We start from the raw sequence: 23,807 nt of genomic DNA on the forward strand, positions 1-23,807 counted from the left end.
GAAACCACAGAGCCAACTTACCACTGTCAAAATTCCCTTCTCAGGCCAGCATCTGCCACCAGGTCTGATGACCAGGGAGCCACATGCTAGGGGCAGAGAACTGATTCCAGCAAGTTGTTCTCTGACCTCTACAGATGTGCTTTGCTGTATGTGTTCCTAGGAGGGATAAGTAAATAAATAAAAACAAATAGGCAAAACCAAACAATTCCTCTTTGGACCTTCCCGTGCCCCACCCCCTTCTGCCTTTGGCAGAAGGACAGGATGCAATTATCTGGGACAGCATCCCTGTATCGGAGAGGGAAGAAGGGCTTCCCCACGGCAGAAGGAGGAGCCACACCTGGCCTCAGATGCTGCAGTTCCAGCTGGTATGGGGGTGTCTGGGTGGGGTGATGCCCAGCTCAGAGTAAGCACTTGCCTCTTCAACCTGTTGGAGGATGAGAGCTCTTGGTCACTCACCAAGTTCAGGCTGAGTAAGCGCAGCTTGTGTGCAACTAACAGGGAGCTGGGCAGCAAGGAGGGTGAGCCCCGTTGTTGGCAAGGGAATAAGGTGCCCACATTTTCACTGCTGTAAATATGTGGGGAAAGGATTGGTGTTAGAGTAGGTGGCATAAGCTAGGAGGGCTTCATGGGCATGCCCAGTGTGCCATTGCAGAACCTACTGCTCAAAGGGACCCTGAACATGGGCTGTGATTGCCAACTTGCAACCCTTGGAGTCTTGTCCTTGAATTTGCATTTCATGAGCCCAGTCCAATAGGATAGTAGAGCATGAGTAAGGACTTGGAACCATGGCTCAGGAGTAGCCTGATGTCTCCTCTTCCCACCTCTCTGGGATGGAGTCTCAGCCCTCCATCCCACTGCTGGACCTTTGAGACATGCCTGGCTTCACTGACTCCATTGCCACCCGGCAGCAACCATTTCTCGGGCACCCTCTGCCTAAAACTCGTCCAGCAATCTCCTGTGTAGCTGACATCCAGGTACCTAGAGCACAGGGCCTCACAGCTTGCAACCATGCCGTGGGTTGATAGGTGGGATGAAGGAGAGGAGGCTCTTGGCTCCACTTCCTTGCTTGGCAGGGACACCACCATTAGGTGACAGTGACAGAAGAGAGAACAGAGAGCAGGTGGACCACACTTCTCCTCTGAGCCCAGGCTGGGGCCCTGGGCACCTCCAAGGCTCTGCAGCGCCATGTGAGCTTTCCATGCATGACCTAAAACAGCAAAGTCTCTATGGAAAGTCCAGAGAGAGGAAAGGAGGGCACTCTCTACTCTCTTTGTAACAAGAATCCCAAGCTCCTGTTTCATTCCAGGCTCTCATACTGCTTAGACAGCCCTGGAAGAAACTCACAGTTTTCAATGTAGATGGATAGAAGGATGGATGAATGGATACATAGATGAACAGATGGGTGTGTAGATGGATAGAAGGATGGATGGATGGATAGATGAACAGATGGGTGTGTAGATGGATAGAAGGATGGATGGATGGATACATAGATGAACAGATGGGTGTGTAGATGGATAGAAGGATGGATGAATGGATACATAGATGAACAGATGGGTGTGTAGATGGATAGAAGGATGGATGAATGGATACATAGATGAACAGATGGGTGTGTAGATGGATAGATGGATGGATGGATGCATAGATAGATATGTGGTTGAATAATGGGTGGATGGATGAATAGATGGATTAATGAATAGGTGAATGGATGGACACACAGATACATAGATGGGTTGGTGGGTAGATAGTTGAATATGTGGATGAATAATGGGTATATAGATGAATAGATGAATTAATGAATAAGTGAATGGATGGACACGCAGATACATAGATGGATAGATGATAGACAGATGGACAGATGGATAAATAGACATACACATGGATGGATTGATGGTTGACGGATGGATGGATGGATCCACAGGTAAATAGACAGATGGATAGACAGATGATACATGGGTGAATGGATGGATGGAGAGATGGATATGTAGGCACACAGATGGATAGATGGATGTGTGTATGATGAATGGAAGAAAGAATAAATAAATGTATGGATAAATTAATGGGTGAAATGAATAATTGGATGGATAGATTCAAAGATATACAGATGGATAGATACGTGGATGACAGAGAGATAAATAGATGATAAATGAGTAGATACTGGTGTGTGTACAGGTGTCTGTATGTCTGTCTATCCAGAGGACAGGAAGACAATGACATCAGAGCCACCACAGATTTCCTCAGGTGCAGGTCTCGGCTTCTAAAAACCACTTCCCTTTCAAAGGAGCAGAAGCTTTTAATTCAGTGTTGTGACAAGGAGGAGAAACAGAATGTTGGAAATGGCCAGAAAGGAAGGAACAGCTCATAGACTGACAGAGCTGTGCCCAGGGGACACAGAAGCCATCATGAAGATGCTCTCTGGCCACATGGAGCAACAATCCAGGCATCAAAACAGTAGCGCAGTTGGGCTGTGGAGACAGCTCAGCAGTTAAGAACACGTGATGCTCTTGCATAGGACCTAGGTTTAACTACCGGAACCCACATCAAGCCTCTCACAGCCACTTGTGTGTCCAGTTCCAGGGGCTCTGATGTGCTCTTCTGGCCTCTGCAGGCCCCGCACACACCATACACATAGAGATCAAGTAGGCAAACATACACATACACACACACATAAATAAATCTTTAAAAACGAGTGTAGTAAGGGTTTCTAGCCGTCAGCTAAAAGTATCAATGAGGTTGTTAATTGGAACTGGCTGGGGAGGTGGAGGCCCACCTAGCCTCAAAGTCTCGGTCCACAGAAGCCTTATTAACTACCAAGGCAAGGATGGTAACTTGATCACGGGGAAGCCTGGCAGACACCACCTTCAATTAGGATCAGAGTTAATGTCACTCTGAAGGGGACAAATTAAAAACACGTGCCGAGAGGAGCACACTGCAGACTCTGTGGTGTTCTTACAAAAGATTCCTGCCTTAACCTAATCCCAAGAGAATGTCAGGTCATCTAAACAGGGACATGCCACAGACTGGGGGCCTCTCAGAATCTCAGCCACACACTAGCATGCACAGCATCATACATACATGCATATGTTCAACATGTATTTTTCTTTTTAAAGAAACATTTTATATGTAAATATGTTTTGTATGTGTGTATGGTGGCTCACACCTGGAATCTCTCAGCTCTCAGGGGAGTCAGAATTGCTACAAGTTCTAAGCCAGCCTGGGCTACAGAGTGATACACTGTCTTAAAAAACAAAACAAGAAAAGAAATTTTAATAGGGCTGGAGAGATGGTTTGGTAGTTAAGAACGTTTGTTGTTCTTGCAAAGTCTGGAGTATGGTTCTCAGTACCCACACGATGGCTCACAACCATGTGTAACTCCAGTTCCAGGGATCCAACTCCCTCTTCTGTCCATGTAGGTCTGACCATGCAGGTGGTGTGTTTACATACATGCAGCCAAAACACTCATCAAACAAACAAATAAATAAATCTTAAAAAAAAAAAAAAGACCCTCACAAAAATAGGGCTGGTGAGATGGCTCAGCCAGGCCAAGCCTGATGACCCAAGTTCAGTTCCTGAGACCAGCATGGCAGAAAGGCAAAACCAATTCCCAAAAGTTGTTCTTTGACCTCCATAGGTGTGTGCTGGAGAGCATGCATACACACACACACACACACACACACACACACACACACACACACACACACATAGGCACACACACACACAGGCACACACACGAAACAAATGTAAGAAAATAATTTCATAAAAAAATAAAGTTTTCTCTTAAAAATGTAAGCTTTTTTCGGGTCTTTTAACATATAATTCTTCCAGACATTTCTCTGGATATACATGAGTTGATGTGTGCATCTGTGTTCTCTTTGAAATACACAAGGACCGTCAATCATACCATTCACTAAATTCTATAGATTACCTCCCCTGCCCCTGCCTCCAGCTTGTAGGTTCCCTGAGCACTTCAACATGTGGGTTTAGGCCACCTGGTCACATCCCTTGGATGGCCATTGGTCTTGTTTCCCATTTGTGCCACAAAAGTGAACATTTGCATATGCTCCCTGGAGATGCTCTCTGTTTCTCCCAGAAGGATCTGGAAAATAGAAGTAGTGGGCTGTATTTTACTTGTTTTGCTCATGGTGCTTCTGATGGAACCCAGGACCTCGTGCATGCCAGGCAAACGCTGCTGCGGAACCACAGCCTGATCCCATACGTTACATTTTGAGAAAGTATTTTCTAATTTCCTGGTTAGTGGCCCTCAACGATTTGAACTTGCAAGGAATATTAACATAGTATGAGAGAATTCACAGTGCACAAAGCTCAGTATCCTGATGACTTAGTGATAAGTGAGGCTGAGGTCAGCTCTGTTCAGTCTTCTTTCCCCCTTAGTGATGGGATACTCAGTACTCAGTACCTAGACACAGTCTTTCCCCCCAAAGTCTACTGCAGCTAGACATGGCTGCTGCTAAGTCCCAGTCAATAAGATTTTAATAGAGGTGACGTGTTCGACTTCTGTGCAGTTCCTTTAAGCAAAGGATGCCCCACAGTTCCTTTCCTTCCTTCTGGCTAGAAGAAAGATGTGATGGCTGGAGCAGCCATTCTAGACTACACAGTAAAAGTCCTTTTTGAGAATGGCTTGTAACACAACTGAAGGACCCGAGACACAGATGGTTGTGAGACCTCAAAACAGCTATCAACTCCTTCTTCAGACTTGGATGTCAGGGGAAAACAAAGTGTCACAGGAAAGTCACTTTTCAAAAATGTCACACTGTCACAGCAGACGAACTGAGACACTAAGTGACAAGGGTGGTCACTGAGTGTTGAGAGACGAGGCTAGGAAGTGGCGGTTCCTCCTTTACGTCAGGGAGATGGTCGAGAGCTCTAAGGAGGAGCATGGGAATGGTGGCACTCAGCAGCTGCCCATCTCACAGACTGTGGTGGTTTGAATAGGAATGTCCCTAGACTCATGTGTTTGAGGGTTTGACCCACAAGGAGTGGCACCGTTAGGAGGTGCAGACTTGTCGGAGGAAGGGTGTCAGTGTGGGGGCAGGCTTTGAGGTCTTATAAGCTCAAGTCTGGCCAGTGTGACACAGTCCACTTCCTGTTGCCCTTAGATCCAGATGTCAAACTCTCAGCTACCTCTCCAGCACCATGTCTGCCTGCACACCTCCATGCTTCCTTCCATGATGATGGCAGGCCAAACCTCTGAACTATAAGCCAGCCTCAGTGAAATGTTCTCCTTCATAAGAGTTGCCGTGATCACAGTGTCTCCTTACAGCAATAGAACCCTGGCTAGGACACATACGAAGACAGTGACTCTTGCAAAGTCACCGCTATTGAGGGTGTGGTGGCTGATCTCGGGTGTCAACTTGACACCCCTAGGAAGAGGGAACCTCGGCTGAGGACCTGCCTCCATCAGGGTGGCCCATGGTCATGTCTGTGAGACATTTTCTTGATTGCTAATTAATGTGGGAGGTCCTGGCCCACCAAGGGTGGAGCCGTCCCTAGGCAGGTGAACCTGGGCTGTATATGAAACAAGCCCGAGGAAGCAAGCATGTGAAGCTGTTCCTCCGTGGTCTCCACCTTGTGTCCTGCCTCCAGGTTGCTGCTCGAGATCCTGCCTTAGCTTCTCTGGATGACTGACTGTGAGCCAGACAAACCCCTTCCTCCCCAAGTTGTTATTGGCCAGCGTTTATCACAGCAATTGAAAACAAACCAGAGCAGAAAGGTGGACAGGGGCTTCTGTCCTGCTCAAGGATCGGGGGGTAGCTTTCAAAACCAACTGGGATTGTGGGCAGGCTCTCTCATCTGCTCTTCAGCAGAGAATTTTGTTGAGATTTCTCCATTTTGAAAATTTAAGTGACTCAGCACTTTAAATTTTTTTTTTTTTTTTTGGTTTTTCGAGACAGGGTTTCTCTGTGTAGCTTTGCGCCTTTCCTGGTACTCGCTTTGGAGACCAGGCTGGCCTCGAACTCACAGAGATCCACCTGGCTCTGCCTCCCGAGTGCTGGGATTAAAGGCGTGCGCCACCACCGCCCGGCTAAATTTTTTGCTAAGCCCTGTAGACTGTTGGATCATGAAAAGAACCTTCCTGTGTGTGTGGCTAATTCCTCCATGACAGTGGCCCAAGGAGGGGGGAGGAGGGACGGAGGCTCAGTGTCTTGTTCTGGTTCCTGTTGTTCTGTCCTGACTACCTGTCGGTGGCAAGGCCCCCACAATCTAGTTTTCCCATTCAGTTTTTTTTTTAGGTTTCAGTTTCAAATCTGTTTCCGTGATTGTAAATATCTAACTACAACTCCCATGAAAGACTGTAGAAATGTCTCTCAGTGACATGGGCAAGTGTGAGGACTGCGTTCAGTTCCCTGCATGCATATAAAAGCATGTGTGTGCACCCATGCACCCATGCAAAGGCCAGGAGAGGACATGAGGTGTCCTCCTCTATGGCTCTCCTCCTTATTACCTAAGATGGAGTCTCTGTCTAAACTTAGAGACACGTTGGCTGCCAGCAAGCCTCCAGATCCTCTTATCTCTATCCTTCACAATATTGGGGTTACAAGCCCACTCTGACATGCCTGTCTTTTTACATGGGTGCCAGGGATTTGAACTCAGGTCCTCCAGCTTGTAGAGCAAGTACTCACTGAGCCATCACACCAACCTTTGGTTCAAAATTTGTACTCATTTTTTTCAGTTGAGAGAAAATGTTCCTCCACTGTTCCTATGTTTGTTCCTATGCTGGAGCTAGGGAGGTTCCTGTGTAGGTGTCAAAGGGCCCTTTCTTGTCTTTATATCCATGTGTGTCCATCTCCACCCTTGCATAGCCTTTCAGTCTTTCGATTTAAACTTTTAAAGAACAAAAAGCCTACTTTTTGATGTTTTCTTTCATGGTGTGTACTTTTTTGTGCTCTGTGTGTGCTCAAGAGTTTGTGTGAGCATGCATGAGCATGTGTGTGGAGGCCAGAAGTCATATTCCTAAAGATCCTGTCTCTACCCCAAGGTTGCCCTGGTTTGTCTCCTGCTTTCTCCCAGAAGTAGCTTGGTTCTTGAACATGCATGTAACTTTGTCATCCACTGGAAGCTGACTTCCACATCTGGCGTGAGGTGGGAGTGTGTGTCCGTCTTTCCCATCAGTGTCCGGCTTTCCTCATAGGTTCCTTTGGTGGATTCAGAGGCATTGTTCTGAGAAGAGATGCTGAGCCATCATCAGACTGGGGCAGAGGTATATGACACACTCCTCAGAGGTTCCAGCAGAGCATGGGAGGGACTGCAGTCACCTGGAGGAAGAGCTCTCAAGACCACAGGGACATCTGGTTTGTCATCCTGCCCAGGAGCCCAGGTCAGAGCACTCTTGGAGCTTGGTTGAGACAGGGTGTGCCCAATGCCTGAGAACATGCGATCAGGTAGCTGCTCACAGCCTGAGGCTCATTGCTTACTTACCCGGGGCTGGGTGCCCATGGTACTGAGGACAGATCTACGTACCCTGGCTCAGGCAGGGATGACACCTGTCCACTTGGCTGAGAACAATCTTCCTTTGTGCTATGCCACACTGCTATGCTTCTCCCATGAATGCCATCCTCCCCAGGTCTGTAGACCTCTGACTTGAGGCACTCCTGGGTCCTCCTCAGGTACTCAAGATGTCTTCAGGAGTGCAGGATGGTTCACTGAGTAGGGCAATTGCTCCGCAAGTTGGGAATGTGGGGTTGGGTCCTAAGCAGCCCACTCTGTAGACACACCCCACAGCTAGTTGGCTCCATTCAGCAGCAAAGACATTTCTTTGTGACTAAAAGCAGGAGAAAAGAATACAAATAAAGACAAGATGGTAGAATTCTGTCCAGGGAAAATGAAAGTTAAAGCTTCATGTCTTTGAAGGAAGAAACAAGGAGGACGCAAGGGGTAGAAATTCTTGAGGGTTAACATCAGCAAACCAGCCTTCCCCGCCGGATGGAGAGTGCCTGCTGGAACTTATATTACTTAGTTTACTATTAGTATAGCCAAACTCCTGAGGCGATTTGAATGTAATTGGTTCCTATAAGCTCACAAGGAGTGGCATTATTAGAAGGTGTGGCCTTGTTGGAGGAAGTGTGTCATCATGGAGGCAGGCTTTAAGATCTCATATATGCTCAAGCCATGCCCAGTGTCTCAGACCACTTCCTGTTGCCTGCAGGATCCAGATATGTCTCCTTCTCCACTCTCGGCTCCTTCTCCAGCACCACGTCTGCCTGTGTGCTGCCATGTCCTGCCGTGATGATAATGGACTGAACCTCTGAACTGTAAGCTGGCCCCAATTAAATGTTTTCCTTTATAAGAGTTGCCATGGTCATGGTGTCTCTTCACAGCAATAGAAACCTAATCTAAGACATCAATTAACTTAAAAAAGAAAAGGTTTATTGTGGATCAGGGTTCTGGATGTTCTCATTGCTATACATTTGAGGCCACTGGAGAACACGTCACAACAGGAGTGTATCCTGAAGCAAACTGCTCTCCTTATAATCCAAGCAGAGAGAGACAGGAAGAAGATTGGGGGTCCCACAAGCCCCTTTGAGGGTGGCCCCTAACAAACTAAAGACCTATCAAGTCACATCTCCTAAAGGCTACCAAATTTCAATAATTCACTAATTTACCACAGTTTCAACTAGAAAAATTATAAAGCATATTGTGTTGACATATTCCCCAAACAAAGCCCGCCTCCATGATGACATACTTCCTCTAACAAGGCCACACCTCCTAAAATAGAATTAACACATTAAAAGCTGCCTTAGTCCATTGTTCTGTTATCAGAAAATACCAGAGACTGGGTATTTTATAAAGAAGAGAAACTTATTCCTCGTAGTTTAGAGGCTGGGGAGTTCAAGATCAAGGTGCCAGCAGGTTCAGAATCTGGTGAGGGCTGCTCTCTGGTGCCAAGATGGCACCTCACTGCTGCACCCTACAGTGTCACCATGGGGCAAAAGGCAGAAGTCAAGAGAACTTATTTACAAACGCCTTTGGCCTGAATTCCACTCACGAGGGAGGAGCCTTGTGGATTAACCACCTTTTAACATTCCCTTAGTACCAATGCAAAGGCCATTTGCTGTCAACACCTGAGTTTCAGAGAGGACATATTCAAAAAAAGAGGACAAACCCTAGCAAGTGTCCCCATTAAAGACCAGACTAGTATGTGAGCACAGAATATTGATTAAGTAGTTAATTAACAAAACTCGGGCCGGGCGGTGGTGGCGCACGCCTTTAATCCCAGCACTCGGGAGGCAGAGCCAGGCGGATCTCTGTGAGTTCGAGGCCAGCCTGGGCTACCAAGTGAGTTCCAGAAAAGGCGCAAAAGCTACACAGAGAAACCCTGTCTCGAAAAACCAAAAAAAAAAAAAAAACCTCGGAGCTTTCTAATCAGTGAGGGGCAGCTAAAGTTGTCAACAAGCTGTTGTTTGCACGTGGCGACGCAGCCTCGTGTCCAAATGTGGCCCCGTGATCTCTCACTGGCAGTAATAACGCTATTTTTTCCTTCCTGCTGTTTTGAGAGGACTATTGAATCAAGTTTGGGGGCGACCAGCGTCCATTCATGGGATCGCTGCAAGAAGCTGTGCCTTGTGCAGCTGGGTGTCTGTCAGACGCGGAGCTCTCCGTTGGCTGCTCCCTGGAGGGCTGTCTACATGAAGCATGTCTTCTTGAGTTAGGGAAAACCCGAGGCCGGTGCCACCCACCTTCTGAGCATGCGAGCTACACTGCGCATGTGCAGGTCACCGGCCAGCCTCAGGTGTCGGCCTTCCCCTCCACCATGTCTGACACAAGCTGTCCTGGTTTGTTGCTGTGTTCCCCGAGGCTGTCCAGGAAGTTTCCTTTCCTGCCTCCTATCTACATAGAACCCCTGCAATTACAGATGTGTGCTCCCGTGTCTGGCTCTATGTGGGTTCCGGGGATCCAAATTCCGGTCCTCACACTTGTACAGCAGGCTCTTTCCCACGGGGGCGTCTCCCAGGCCTCCTTTTTTTCCTGGTCTGGGAATATTTTGTGTCCCAGATGTCCGTAACAAGCCCCCTTGTCTCAAGCCGCAGCGTGTTTCCACATCTGTGAGGACCCGTGTGTCATCATCTCCCTTTATCAGTAGCAGCCGAAGGCCCGATGGGCCAAGCAGCTTGGCCTGTGGTCTTCCACACGGTGAGACGCTTTGGAGTGACTAGTTTTCCATTTGGACTCTGCAGAGCTTTTGGAGGTCTAGGGGCTCCTTCAGGCCCCTCACACTTCCACAGAAGGGGGTGGCGAGGAGCCGGGACCTCAGGCTTTTTTCTCATGGTGAACATCTTTGCACGTTTGCTTTTAAATCAGAGAAACGCACAGTAACTGATCACATTTTCCTGTTTGCATTGGCAGCCAGGGAGCTCACATCTAATTCTCAGCTCACGGCTGACAAGTGCCCAGTTCACGTTCTGTGTGGGAGCCCGGTCCTGGCTTTCCTTCCTCCCCCGTGTTTCCCTGCAGGCCTTCCTTTCTTTATCCTGTTCATCCCATCACTGCCGCCTCACATCCTTCAAAAAAGAACGAATGTCCCTGAGAACATTAAAAATGGAGGACTTTCTTCACAGCAGGCATCTTGTGGGTGGGAAAGGAACGTGTGTGGAAATAAGGAATGTTTCCGCATTGAAAGTACGCATGTGTGTTGTAGGATGTGTATGTGTATAGGATATGAAGTGTACACATGTTGTGTGTTGCACATGTGTATAGGATGTGTACACTGTGGGATATTGAGTGCACATGTGTGTGTAAAATGTGTATGGTGTGGGATATGGAGTGCACACACGTGTGTAGGATGTGTATATGTGTAGGATATGGTATGGAATTCATGGTTTTCAAAGTCCATTTGTTCTCCCATATACATTGACTGGGAAGATGAGGCGAAGTTGCCCCAAGGTATCCGATGTGTAAGGCACGGCCTCCTGAAGAACCTGCCCCATGGCCTAGCACTTTCAGATTAAAACTGAGGCCCCGGGCTGGAGGGATCTTCCAATGTGATAGTCTCAAAGAACAGGATTCCTTCTCTTGTAGAAACGACCCAGGAAGCTTCGGAAAATGATGGTCCCCAGCCCTGTCCCCAGGGAGGCCGCTAATTGGTATGGGTGGAGATTTAAAAACTCCCCTGGAGACACTAACAGGCGGCTGAGAACTGCTGCCCCGGAGAAGGGGATGTGAAGATAATAAACACCTGCCTCCTACACGTGTGTGTAGGATGTGTATATGTATAGGTGTGTGTAGGTGTAGGTACCTCCTACACACATCTCAGGGGCATCAGGCTGGTGAGGCCACAGGGAGGTAACGGGCCAGTTCTGGCGGCAGTCTGAAGGGGATATGTTAACTCTCACCGAGTTATGAGATGCCCAACACTTCCTCACACAGTCCACAGAGAAAGGAACATTTCATATCCTGATCCTCTGTGTGTGTGCATTTGTTTATATGTGTGTATATAGTATATGTGTGTATGTATATAATACGTGTGTAGCATATGTGTATATAGTATATTTCTATACTACATGTGTATATGGTATATGTGTATATATAGTATGTGTGTATATAGTATATGATGTGTATATGATATATTGTGCATGTATATATGTATATATAGTATGTGTGTATATAGTATATGATGTGTATATGATATATTGTGCATGTATATATGTATATATGTATGTGTGTATATAGCATGTGTGTGTATGTATTGTAGCACTTCAGCATATGCAAGTGATTGATAAAATGGCATAACATTTGCATAGAGTCTGTGTATCCCCTCATGGGCTGTGAACTATAGATTATTTGGGCACCTGCTATGATCAGAGGTGATGAAAATAGTTGCTGTACCATATTTCTTGGGAAATAATGACAAGAAAAAGTGTGTGAGAGGAGGCTGGGGAAGCACAACTGCCTGCTGTGACACCACATGGATTCAGTCCTCAGCACCTCTAGTCAAAAGGCATGTTCCTGTTCAGTGCAGATGAAGTGCTTTTCTCTGAATCCTTCAGTCTGGGATTGATTGAATCTGAGAGTGCAGACTTGCACTCATACTGTGCCAATTCATGTGACATGTCCTAGTCCAGTCTATCCTCATCTAGTTGTGGGGTGTGTGTGTGTGTGTGTGTGTGTGTGTGTGTGTGTGTGTGTGTGCGCGCGCGCGCCAGAATTCAATGTCGAGTGGCACGTTCAATCACACTCTACCTTATTTTTTGTGGGAGGGTCTCTCACTGAACCTGGAGTTCATTGGTTAGGCCAGGCTGGCTGGCCAGTGAGCCCCAGGAGTCCTCTTGTCTCTGCCTCCCTGATTCTGGGATTACAGGTGTGAGCCGCCCATGGAGTCCAGCTATCTACACGACTCTGAGGATCCAAACTCAAGTCCTGATGCTTCTAGTTCAGGTACTTTACCAGCTGAGACATCACCCTAACCCTTCACTCTGGGTTTCTGGGTTTTTGTTTAGAAGAAAAAGTGAGGTTCAGGGGCCAAGACAAAGCTCTGACAAGGAACACTAAGATTCTCAAGTAAGGCAGCTTTGTGCTTTCTGAAATGACCCCATGGGGAACGAAGTGCCCAGAGTGGTAGATAATACGTGGAGCATGGCTGGTGGCAGACACAGCCTTGGTGGCAGTGTGGGCACCCAGCATTCTCACAGTGACAATACAAAGTAAGTCCTGGGTTTCTGAGCTCTAGATGAGAAAATCAAGACCAAGGGTAGATTTATTTCCCTTGTGGCTTCTAAAGGGCAGAAGAGTCATTGTGATGCCGGGATGCTGCAGGCCACAGGAATATATCATAAGAACTCAGCTGGTTATGGCAAAGTCACTACGTGGAGAGATCAGGGAATTCCTCCAGAGGAAGCCAAATCCCAAGGAGTTTTTGGTGTTACTTGGCTTGTTATATATCAACTGTATTCTGTTATGAAAATCATGTGTGCCTTCATAGTTTTCCCAATTGACTTTTCCCTAAGAAGGGCTAACAGTGTGGACTGATCACTCTCTGGACATACACATTCCAGGTATTTGGAGAACAGCCTCAGGAAAGGCTTTCTCTGGAATCAGATATCTCCCTTGGCCACTTTCAAGGACTAGCAGTAATAACAGTCCACATGCAAGTCTCCTGATTTAAGGCAAATTCCACAAGGAGACACTGCCTAAGTCAGGTGGATGTTCAGGAATAGCTTTACACAATTTAGCTCAGACCCTCCTTTCTTACAGCCTTACTAACTTTATAGACCTTTAACTGCTTACCTAACCACTTCTAGGAATATTTAGATAACCTTCTGCGCTGACAGCTATGCTCAGCCAGAACCCCAGTTCAAGCCTCCCTGTAATTATTGTCATTGGTAGCATCTGGCCAGGTCCATCCCCAGATGGAGGAAAGTACCTTATCAGAGATACCTCTGTACTTTCTAAGAACAGACTTAAGCATCCAGGCTACCTGTTTGAGAAGGCCTGGCGGATGTGCCAATTAAGACTTACTTCCTCCTTTCCCAAACCTTACCTTTAGTTCCAGATCTCCCTTTAACTATCACCAGAGGCATCTAGTGGTACACAGGTTGCCTAGCGACTGAGCACACTTTCCCCCACCCTGGGGTTGCAAACGATAATTAATGGTTATTGCCTCTCAATGTGATTCTTATCACCCCTCCGTTTGACCCTGGAAGCCTGGCTTTGCACTGCTAAGGGAATACTGCTTGTAAGTGTATATATACCAGGACTTCCAGGGCACGGAGAGACGGAGAAGGAAAAAGAGAGTGGAAGAACTAGATGGGTAAGAACTTGAGAGGAACAAACTGAGATGGGGAAGAACTAGATTGAAAAGAGTACTAGAGGAACGAGATGGAAGATGAGGAAGAGTCAGATGGGGAAGTACTAGCTGGGTAAGAACAAGGTGAAAAGGACCTAGATGAGGCAGAATTAAGATAGAACTTAAGGGGAACAGTAGATAAACAGAGAGAAATCAGGCAAGAAAGGAGTTAGGCACGAGAACAGAACTGAAGTTGTGTATAAAGGATGTTATGCCAGAGGAATTAAAGCAAGTGGACTATAGAGCTCAGTGTGCTGAGATTCTATTTCCTAAAAATAGTCCTCGCCGTTAGTAGTTCTCTCTCCTGAGCCCCTGGCATGTATAATATTGAGGCTGGTCCCTCTAATATTATACAAGACCGGGAGATGCCTGGTCCCTCCTCACTGAGTGGGGACATCCAGGCCAGCTGCAGGCACTTGCTCTGATATGGTGTCTGTGGGGAAAAGAGACAGATAGGACTGGAGATGGGACCAGAAATGCCAGGGCCTGACCCGTCAACAGTCGGGGGCCCTTGTCTCACAAGAGTATAAAATCACCACGAGTACAAAAGTGGACATACAGGTGGATGGATATTCCTTTGAATTAAGGAAAAGATTCACAGCTGGTTCTGATTTACTTTTACTTTTGTGCACGAGTGTTCTGCCTGCATGAATGAATGAATGTACACTGTGTGGAGTTGAGAAAATGGTGTTGAATCTCCTGGAACTGGAGCTAGGACAGTTGTGAGTCACCATGTGGGTGCTGAGAACTGAACCTGGGTCTTCTGTGAGAGCAACAAGGACTCTTAACTGCTGCGCTGTCTCTCCAGTCCCGAATTTTGTTTTTTATCTATCTGTATGCATGTGGGTGGGAGTGGGGGGAAGTTATGCATGTGAGTGCAGTGCCCACAGAGGCCAGAAGAGGGCATCCGATCCTCTGGAGTTGTGCGTAGTAGTGAGTGGCCTCTGGAACAGGAGGGAGTCAGGGTTCAAAGAGTCAGAGGCTCTTGACTGGCCACAGCTAGAGGCCAAAAGAGGCTGATGTTTGGAAACTTGGAATAGATAGATCCTCCACCACTGGAGTCCAGTCGCAGCCCACGTCTAGTTTCCCATCAGGGCCTCTGATAAGGCGCGCAGAGACTGACTGGCTTGGTGGAGACACCTATAGCACCAGCAGCCGAGTAGGCAGTGGTAGTAGTCCTCTGAAGCCCGCTGAGCTCCATAGAGAGCTGCTGGGGCAGAGGAGCTGGCTCAGTCGTTAAAATACCATACAAGCATGGGGACCCGGGTTCAGATCCCCATCACCTATATAAAAAGGTAGACATGGCAGTCGTTACCTGTAATGCAGTGCCTGGGAGACAGTCCCGGGGGCTTGCTGGTCAGCCACTCTGGCTGAATAGAAAAAAAGAGACCCAACCTTAAAAAAAAAAAAAAAAAAAGGTACAGAGCAGTTGAGGAAGACAGTAATGTTGAACTCTGCCCTAATACACACGCACACGCATGCACACGCCCACGCGCACACACAACACCCCTTTCCTGAAACTGAGATGACACCCTCCTCAGAGACGTCTTCCAGGACTGCTCTGATGCTCTACTCTCCCCACCCCGCCCCCCTTTTTCCTCCTCCTTAGTATTTACAACTTTCTCCAACTGTCTTCTTTTTCCTGGATGCTTTGTTCATGATCCCTCTCTCGGCGTGAATGGAAAGTTCTAGGACGACAGCAAACGAGTTGGTCTTGTTCTAGTGGAGCGGCTGACCCGGCACGGCCAGTGGAGGATGGATGGATGGATGGATAGATGATGGGTGGGTGGATGATGGATGGATGAAAGCGTGCACGCGGTCCCTGTCTGCGCTGCTGGCTCTCTGGGGCCGCGCCTGGCCGCGGTGAGGACGCTGCGGGGCCGGGAGGCGGCGTGGGCGTCGCCGCGGGGAGGAGGCCGGCGCGTCCCTCCTCCGGGAGCGCAGCGGCGGCAGCGAGAGCAGCGCGCACTGCAGGGCCGAGTCTCCGCCCGGAGTCAGCGCCGCGCCTCGCGGCCCCCACGCACGGCGCGGCCCGGCGGGGGCGCAGGAGACCCGCGGCCGGGACAGGGGGCCGGTCCCCGGCACAGGCGGCCGCCGCAGCCCCGCGACATTCGCTCCGCGTGCCGTCACCCGGCCTGGCTCGCTCGGGACGCCTCTGCATTGCGCGGGTGAGTACCGCGCTCGGGGGACGAAGGGCGGGATCGCGGATCCTGGGGACCCGGCGGCCGCAGGCAGATCCCCTCTCGGGATCCCTCTGGGTCTCTGGGCCTCAGTTTCCCCCGCGTGTTCCAGGTGAGTGGGGTGCGGGGCGCAGTGACTGAAGTTGGCAACTCCCGCGCGCGGGACAAGTGCAGGACGCGGCCGTGTCTCTGTGTTTGGTTAGATGCCTGGCCTTGGAGGAGGCTCGTGGTGAATCTCGGATCCCACCCAAAAGGAACCCAGGGACAAGTTGATGCCCGGGGCCGGGGTGCTGCAGTGGCCGAGGAGCGGGACAAACCACTGGGACTCGGGGCCGCTGGCCCTCCTCCACGCCGATTTTCTTTTGAAAAATCTTTAGATCCAGCAGCCAGCAGTGGTCCAGCTCAGGGCGCTGAAGTTGGAGCTGAAACTTTAACACAACTTTCCATCAGAACGCTTAGACTGGGTTTCATAGTAAGTGGAGAGCGCGCGGTCTGCAGTTATTTTAGCCAGGCGGCTGTGGACTGGCCCTAGCTGCTTCAATGCTTTTCAAATAGCTCTCAGGCTCAAGGAGTATTAGGGAAGCGTGACTGGGAGAAGTATCCCACTGCTAAAGCCTCAACGTGCTTTGCTCAGCAGTTAAATGCGAGCCTTTCTTGCAAGGTTCATACGGGCCCCAAAGCCATCCGGGACTCGCACTTGATAGCCCTCACTCATTGCCTGCGGGAAAAGCAAGGCAGACCTACCGGTTGTCCTTTCTCTCTTCCCTCCACCACCCGAAAGGCTACACAACCTTTAATGACTTAAAAAAAATTACAGCGCGAGGTATACAAGTCACCCGCCCCAAAGAAATTACAACTGGAGACAACAGTTGTATTTGGAGCCAAGTCTATTAATTCCACAAGCCCTTGATGCTCGGGTGAAATTTCTATTAACCAGAGTGTGGGTTAGCAGACACGTCAGCCCGCGGCAGTGTGTTAGATCTCAACACACAGACTTTTCAGAATAATCTTTGGCGAAGAGAGAGACGTTCTGCAGTTTTATTCAAGAGATACCCACTCCTTCCCTCCAGTTTAAGCCCTTCAAGCCGAATATTTCCTTGTCTTGAGACATCTTCAGACTGGAGGAAATTAACGGGCTATTTATGTAAGAAATGATAATGTTTGGAATCTTTTTTGTGACCGGACGTAATATCGAGTGTGTATTTGAAACTCGAAATTCTGCAGCTGTAGAAAAACCAATGTGGATAGATCTGAGAGAACCTCAGTGGTGTGTGTGTGTGTGTGTGTGTGTGTGTGTGTGTGTGTGTGTGTGTGTGTAAGCTGTGTTTTAGGTCCCTAGGCCCCTTTGTATCATAGTTCGCAACTTGATAAGCCGTTTTGCCTTAAAATAATTTGTATTTTCTTCCTGTGTCTTAGAGAGCTTGTAGAGTGCTGTGCCCAAATGCATAAAAATAACTCACAAACACATAAGTTGGTTTCTTAGTGTCAGATGACTAAACAATGGGAAGTAAAAATGAAAAGATTTGTGCCCCGATATTTTTGTGTTAAAAAACCAGCTGTTTTAATGTCCTAAGTTCCAGCATCTTTTCATGACTCTTGTACTGGGTTTAAACACCTCATAAAGAGATGTGATTGTTGACCTGTTACAGGATTACCATTTGGGAGTGGGGAACCACCCATAGTACACCGCTTCCAAAATGCCCTGCTGCCTTAAATCGTGTGTAAGAGATTTCGAGTCTAGTTCCTGGATAAACTGATAAAATGCTAGCTGCTGTGCGAGTGTGGAGGAGCTGGCAGAAAACTGGGTCCCGTGGTATAGCTGGGTACTTTCAGAATTGGGTTGAATACACTGTGGAGACGCTGGCAGTTTGCAAAGATGTATGCACAGTCTAGGCACGTCCACTCAAGATGTCTTTTGGTTCCCCCAAGACAAGATGACTCCATCCCTGACAAAGAAGAAACCATTTCCTTATTTTTCAGCTATTTCCCAAAGATAACTTGTGCAGGACTCAGGAGACCAGAGCTAAGCGGCCATCCAACTATCACAGCCCCAGCCAGGCTCCACGAGAACTCTTTCTCTGTCCGTCCGCCCCCCACACACACACACAGACATACACAAGATGTGTGCTGGGTGTCCTCAGCTGCGTCGCCCCCTTTGAAACTCATTAGCTCAGCAATAAACTTCGGTGTAGCAAAAGCGTAGGCTATCGCTGAGCGGGAGTGAGGTTCCGGGCGACCCACAGCAGATGTGTTTCTGGCTGTCAGGAAAAGAAGGGAGGGGAGAGGTCTTGCTCAGCTGGGCCAGCTGCTGAAGCCCCTGCATCTAAGAGGATGGATGGGGAGCTGGAGCTGGAGCAGGGGCTCGCCCTTGCTGAGCAGGCATCCTGCCCATGAAGGATGCTCGGGCGCACACAGGAAAGCCTAGCTCTCAGGCAGTGTCCACAGACCTGACGTGTGTGTTGTGTGTCTGTCTGTGAAGTCTGGAAGAAAGGACTTGCTTCCTGTCACATGGCCAGAGATATTTACCTGCCTCTCACCTAGGCACCAGACACAAAGGCAGACCGTGGGGCTTGAGAGAAATTCCTTAAGAGAGAGAATTGCCTTCCCAGAGGCTTCTGAAAGGGGAGGATTGCTTAGTTCTATGGCCTCCCGATCTTGGGGTTTGGGGCTGAGAGTCACTCCCAGACGCCACACTTTCTGCCTGTCACCAAGACTGGGTTCTGCTGTGGGCAGGAAACATTTTCCTGGCTATTTGTTCTGAATAAAGAGTTGGAGGCGTTTGCCCAGAAGGAATCCTTTACAGAGGCTTAACCCGGGAGTTGAGAAAACATGGCCTGTTGACAGAACACACACACACATATTCTCTCTCTCTCTCTCTCTCTCTCTCTCTCTCTCTCTCTCTCTCTCTCTCTCTCTCTCTCTCTCTCTCCCTCTCCCCTCGCTCAGTCCCAACACTCTTCCTGATTCTAGAACCACAGTTTCTGTGAGCACCTCACTTCCCGCTCAGCATCTGAGGCCACAAAAGAGTCCCAAACACACCACACACACAAAGAAACTTCTGGTAGGGAAACAATGAGTGGAGAGTTTGCTGGTGACAGTACTCCGGCTTTGCTATTTGGTTGTGTTAACCGCCTTAATGGTGTTTACCTAACACCTTCTAATCCAGGGAGGGTCAGCCCTCCATCGGGGACTAATACTTGAAATGACAACTGGTGGCTGCAGACCCACTTGTCTCTCTGGAATTGACCCACAGGAGCTCATTCTTTGTAGCGTGTAATTTGTGGTAGGAAAGTCCCTGCCCAGTGTACCTAGAGCTGAAGGAAGCGACACATTTTTACGTGTCTTCTCCCTTTTCTTCTCACTGGCGTTCATGGCCAGTGAACGCTGATGCTGTTTTTTTCACTTATAGACCACACTTAAGATTCACTTATAGAAACACACATTGTTTAAAAAACAAAAACAAAACCAGCCCCCCCCCCCCCCCATCTAGGACTTGAATGCAGAGGAGAGCAGTCAGCTCAGCTCAGCGATCCTTAGGGTGGCTCTTCACAGCAGTCCTTTGGGTGTCCATCATCTATTGTTAATAGCCCAGCCTTGTTAAGGAGGAAACTGAGTCACAGAGCAGATGACTCACACAGGCCGCAAATGAAGTGTAGATGAAACCCAAGCCTTCGGTTCCCCAGTGGTGCCTCACCAAGTCCTTCGAAAACCCTGCTCTCCCTCCCCTTGGAGGGTGACACTCAGTTTGGACGGTTCTGCACATGCACAGAGCAAACTATTTTCTGAAACTGCCCTGGTTGCTCTCTCTCTCTCTCTCTCTCTCTCTCTCTCTCTCTCTCTCTCTCCTCCTCTCTCTCTCTCTCTCTCTCTCTCTCTCTCTCTCTCTCTCTCTCTCTCTCTCTCTCTTTAAATAGAAGGGAAATCATATTCAGTATTTAGAAAACAGGAATAGAAACCCTGGGAGTCGTATTTAGCAGTCTGGGCCTGGTCCTGTCAAGGACAACGGCTGTTTATTTACGAGGGCTAATTTGATCTGTCCCCTTTATATTAACACCGAGCAGTTCTGTTCCTAAAATGAGTCAATAAATTTACCGGCAGAGAGAAGGCCCTAAACATTACAGTAGGCACGGCTCAGGTCGGCTTTACTGGAAGGAGCTGCGTTGTATTGCTACGGGTGGAAGCTGGCCTGGGGTTCGATTATAAACACTTGGAGGACAAAGTAATTTGGAACAGGTGGTCTGGAGAGTCAGGTAACAGAAGCAGTTCGTCTTGGCCACTTAGAATGTCAAGGGATGCTACCAGTAGCCTGAATGTGTGGACGCGCAGGCTTATGGTTAATAGGGCCTGAGAGGTGCATCCTTGGAAGGGAAGCAGAGGGAAATGGATGGAACACAGGATCTCAGTACACCGTCCTACTGAAAGCAGGGACCTCGGCTTCACAGCCATTCCTTTCTTGCAATTATAGCACTTCCAACAGAGATTTGCCAGCTCCCGGTGTTTTGATATATGAATTTGTACTCTTGAGTCTATGCAGAAATTTAAAACAGAAATGCCAGCGTGAAAGAACGCCAATTTAAACATCTTTAAAAATGTGTGAAGAATTTAACAGAGGTTAAAAACTGTCTTGTCATTTACCGTCCATAGTATTGTGCCCATACCATAAAATGCGTGTGATGTCGATGGCATCCAACTTTCCCCCTCAGTCTGGATATCTAGGAAAATTAACTTTTAAAAGTCTGTGTAGTCTCAGGCATAACTCAGACGAACATATCTGCTTGTGTTCACTCATTCAGGAAACAGTCAGCTCGTAGGGATTGTAATTGAAGGAAAAATGATAAAAGTCGACATTACCCCCGCCCCCTGAAGAATGAGGAACTGACCGATCCAACCCCTACTCCTACATGTGTGGCAACACACTCTTTCTTGCATCCTCCAGAGGCAGGGATCTGTCTCTTTTCTATTTATCTCCTAAGCACCATTTTCCAGAACTGAAATAGACCGTGTATTAAGCAGTAGACATTTTAATTTTGTAAAGAAAAATCATGGCAGAAGCAACTGGGTCTGTTTCGGCCATTATTGTTCCTGCAACGTGAATACTTTGGGTTTCATGGTACGGCGTGAGTTTGCCAAGAAACAAAATCACTGCAGGAAACTATGCGAAAACATACACACTTCTGTTTAAGAAATGGGAAAAACACGGGCAGATTCTGCATGGTAATTGCTTTAACGCGAGTTTTAAATGTCATTGTTTGACTTAGGTCAAAAAAGTCCCTCTTAGCTAATTCTCACGGAGGCGGACACCAGAACTCGCACCTCAAGGAGGCTCTAAGAGACAGCCTTCTTTCAGGTGAATCACTCCGTGTTTGAGGGGTTGTACAGGCCTTTAAATTTTTATAAAGGTTCCTTAGATATCGATTTTTATTTTCTTGACCCAAAATGAGAAAACACGGGGAATTCTCAATAGCTTTTTACAGGCTGCTATATGAGCAGGAAAGCCAAACCGACATGATTAGATCATGGGCTTGAAGTGCATAAATAAACGTACTGAAGGTCACCAAAACAGGACAAAACCACCAGCAGTCATTCCCTGGGCCAAGTCCGAGTTCCTGCCTGTTAGACGTGTTTGGTTGAATTGGACACAGAAGAGGGGGTGTTCTGCTCTTGACTTGATCTGGGCTCTCCGAGGACTAGCAAAGACGTCTTGTGGTAAAAGGAGAGGCTGGAATGGCGGTCTCCTCTGGAACTTTCTCTTTCACTATTCTAGAGAAAAACTGGGTTCAGGGTCTGTCTGTCACCACTGATGCCTCCTCCTGATGTTCAGATCTGTGGGAGTCCGAGATTAAAACGCCCTGTGGTCCCCGGTCAGTTTCCTCGCCCCTTATTCCCCAGCTCATGGTCACGTTGTGGTTGAAGTATTAACAGTTTACCGTGTTTTTTCTTTTCTTTTTCGTTTCTGTGATTTTTAAAATGTGGGATGCACAGTGTGAAGACAAGCCTTTAGCTCTCCCTAGCCACCGGCTTCCTGAAGTGTACACACAGTGTGTCTGCATGTCCCTGAATTTGGCACCAACCCAGTTGCTGATAGGAATTCCACAAAGGATTTAACCCTCTTCTGAGAGACAGAAAAGGTGTCAGCCCATAGAGATTGTTTGCTTTTGTGGGTGTTTATTATTTGCACATATGGCCACTTTTGTTTTGGAATGTTCTAGCACCGTGTATCTCTCCAGCAAAGGTCTGTGTTCCCTGCTTGCTTGGGAAGGGGTGGCGAGGGGGAGGATCGCGTATTTCTGGCCTTCTTTGCCACTGGGAAGGCAAGGGAAGCTGAGACTGACTGATGGTCTCAAGTGCCACAACAAGTTGTGACTTGTATCCCTGTTGTCAACAGAGTTCTGGCCCCATCCAGCCCTGACAAAGAGTGAAGCCTAGGAGATTATTCACCTCCGGTCTGTGAGGACCCTGAGCTCTGTGTGTTTTCCTCTGGCTGAAGAGACTGGTCCCCACCCCCAGAAGCTGGTGGCTGGGGTGTCAGGGGAAGGGGGAGAGTCGACGGGGCAGGGGGGTGATGTCTTCATCTCAGCAGATGGCTGAAACTCATGGAATGTCTCCACATTACTCAGGCACCACAAAAAAGACAGACTGGTACATGGACGTGGATGCAGACTTGGGGAGGCAGAGAGGCATGGGGGTGGGGTTTCTAGTGGTTTGATCCAGGATGGGGTGTTTTCTGACCTCTGGGACCCTCAGGGTAACTTTAGAGAACTTGCTTTGGAAAGTTTGTCTGCCTTTTTATATTTTTACTTCAGTGAATTCATTTTTGGTTTCTTTGTTTTTGAAAAAAAAAAATATGCTGCCAGTGTGAAAGAGTTGTTGGCAATAGCCAGTCGCCCTGTTTATTGAAGATGAGCTGGGTGCCAGCCACGACACTTAGGAAATATTTTGCTTTGTCTCTGGATGGAGTAAGCTGTTATTATCTCCATTTTACAGATGTGGAAATGGAATGTTTGGGGTGGGTAAAGTCAGGGTCCTATAGCCTGTGTCAGAGCCAGGATTACGTCCAGTTCTGGTCCGAAGCCCCTAGAACACGCAGCTTCCACGTCGGCCCTGGGCAGGCACTTTAAAGTCAGCTCCACTTGCATGGCCTTATGGGTATTCGCAGAGGGTCAAAATAGAAGCCAACCTTGGAAGAAAGAGGAAGATGCTGTCCTCGAATCTGCCCTTGTGGAAGCCTAGGCATGTTTGGAGCTAGGGGCTGTTGCAACCCGCAATCCAGCTGGTCTGCGACCCTACAGCTGGCGGTCCCCAACCTTGCAGCTGGCTGTCCCCAACTGCTGTCCCACTATAACAACCTCAGTGTCACTACGGGGACTGTGCAGCCCACGGAGCCTGGCACACTGGCTGTGACCCTTTAGAGCAAAATATGTTGACCCTTGACCCATTGCAGTATGACAAGATAAATTCCATTGACAAGAAAGAGTGTGCGCTGAGCATTTGATAAGCCATTCCAAAGACATGCTGTGTTTCCCGGCACCTTCATTCTTACCCTTTCCTCAGAGACACTTCTGTGCCTGTGATCAGAGAGGCCCACAAGAGTGGGACTCGTGTCCTTGAGCTGGATCCCTGCCTTAGTCCTGGTGATAGGTGTTGCTGTGACTCCCAGACCTTTCTAGAGTTTTCTATAGCTCCCACGGCAGGAAGAGGGATAGTGCAACTCTGCAGATGCTCACCCCAAGAAGCCCAGCTCAGCAGGAGTGGCGTACCAGCCTCTGTGCCCCAAACTGCATTGTGCATCGTGGGACATGCTGGTACCCTGACCATTGCTCGCTGCCTCCCTG

General features: G+C 48.3%; 1 protein-coding gene and 1 long non-coding RNA gene across 2 annotated transcripts in view; one reads left to right on the forward strand and one right to left on the reverse strand.

The window, feature by feature from the left end:
- Positions 1 to 9,329: 9,329 nt before the first annotated feature.
- Positions 9,330 to 15,586, reverse strand: LOC128100751 (uncharacterized). Its single transcript, XR_008214905.1, has 3 exons — positions 15,412 to 15,586; positions 15,111 to 15,190; positions 9,330 to 10,514 (listed from the first exon to the last, which is right to left on the reverse strand). It is a non-coding gene; the product is annotated as an uncharacterized LOC128100751 (long non-coding RNA).
- Positions 15,587 to 15,805: 219 nt separating this feature from the next.
- Positions 15,806 to 23,807, forward strand: part of Eya2 (EYA transcriptional coactivator and phosphatase 2) — a 174,764-nt gene continuing 166,762 nt past the window's right edge. The window contains exon 1 of the mRNA XM_052723360.1: positions 15,806 to 15,963. The gene's annotated coding sequence lies outside the window, so the exon portion shown is untranslated. The remainder of the gene's footprint in view (positions 15,964 to 23,807) is intronic.

This window comes from Peromyscus californicus, unplaced genomic scaffold, assembly GCF_007827085.1.
Source record: "Peromyscus californicus insignis strain IS unplaced genomic scaffold, ASM782708v3 Scaffold_7__1_contigs__length_154581171, whole genome shotgun sequence".
Taxonomy (NCBI): domain Eukaryota; kingdom Metazoa; phylum Chordata; class Mammalia; order Rodentia; family Cricetidae; genus Peromyscus; species Peromyscus californicus.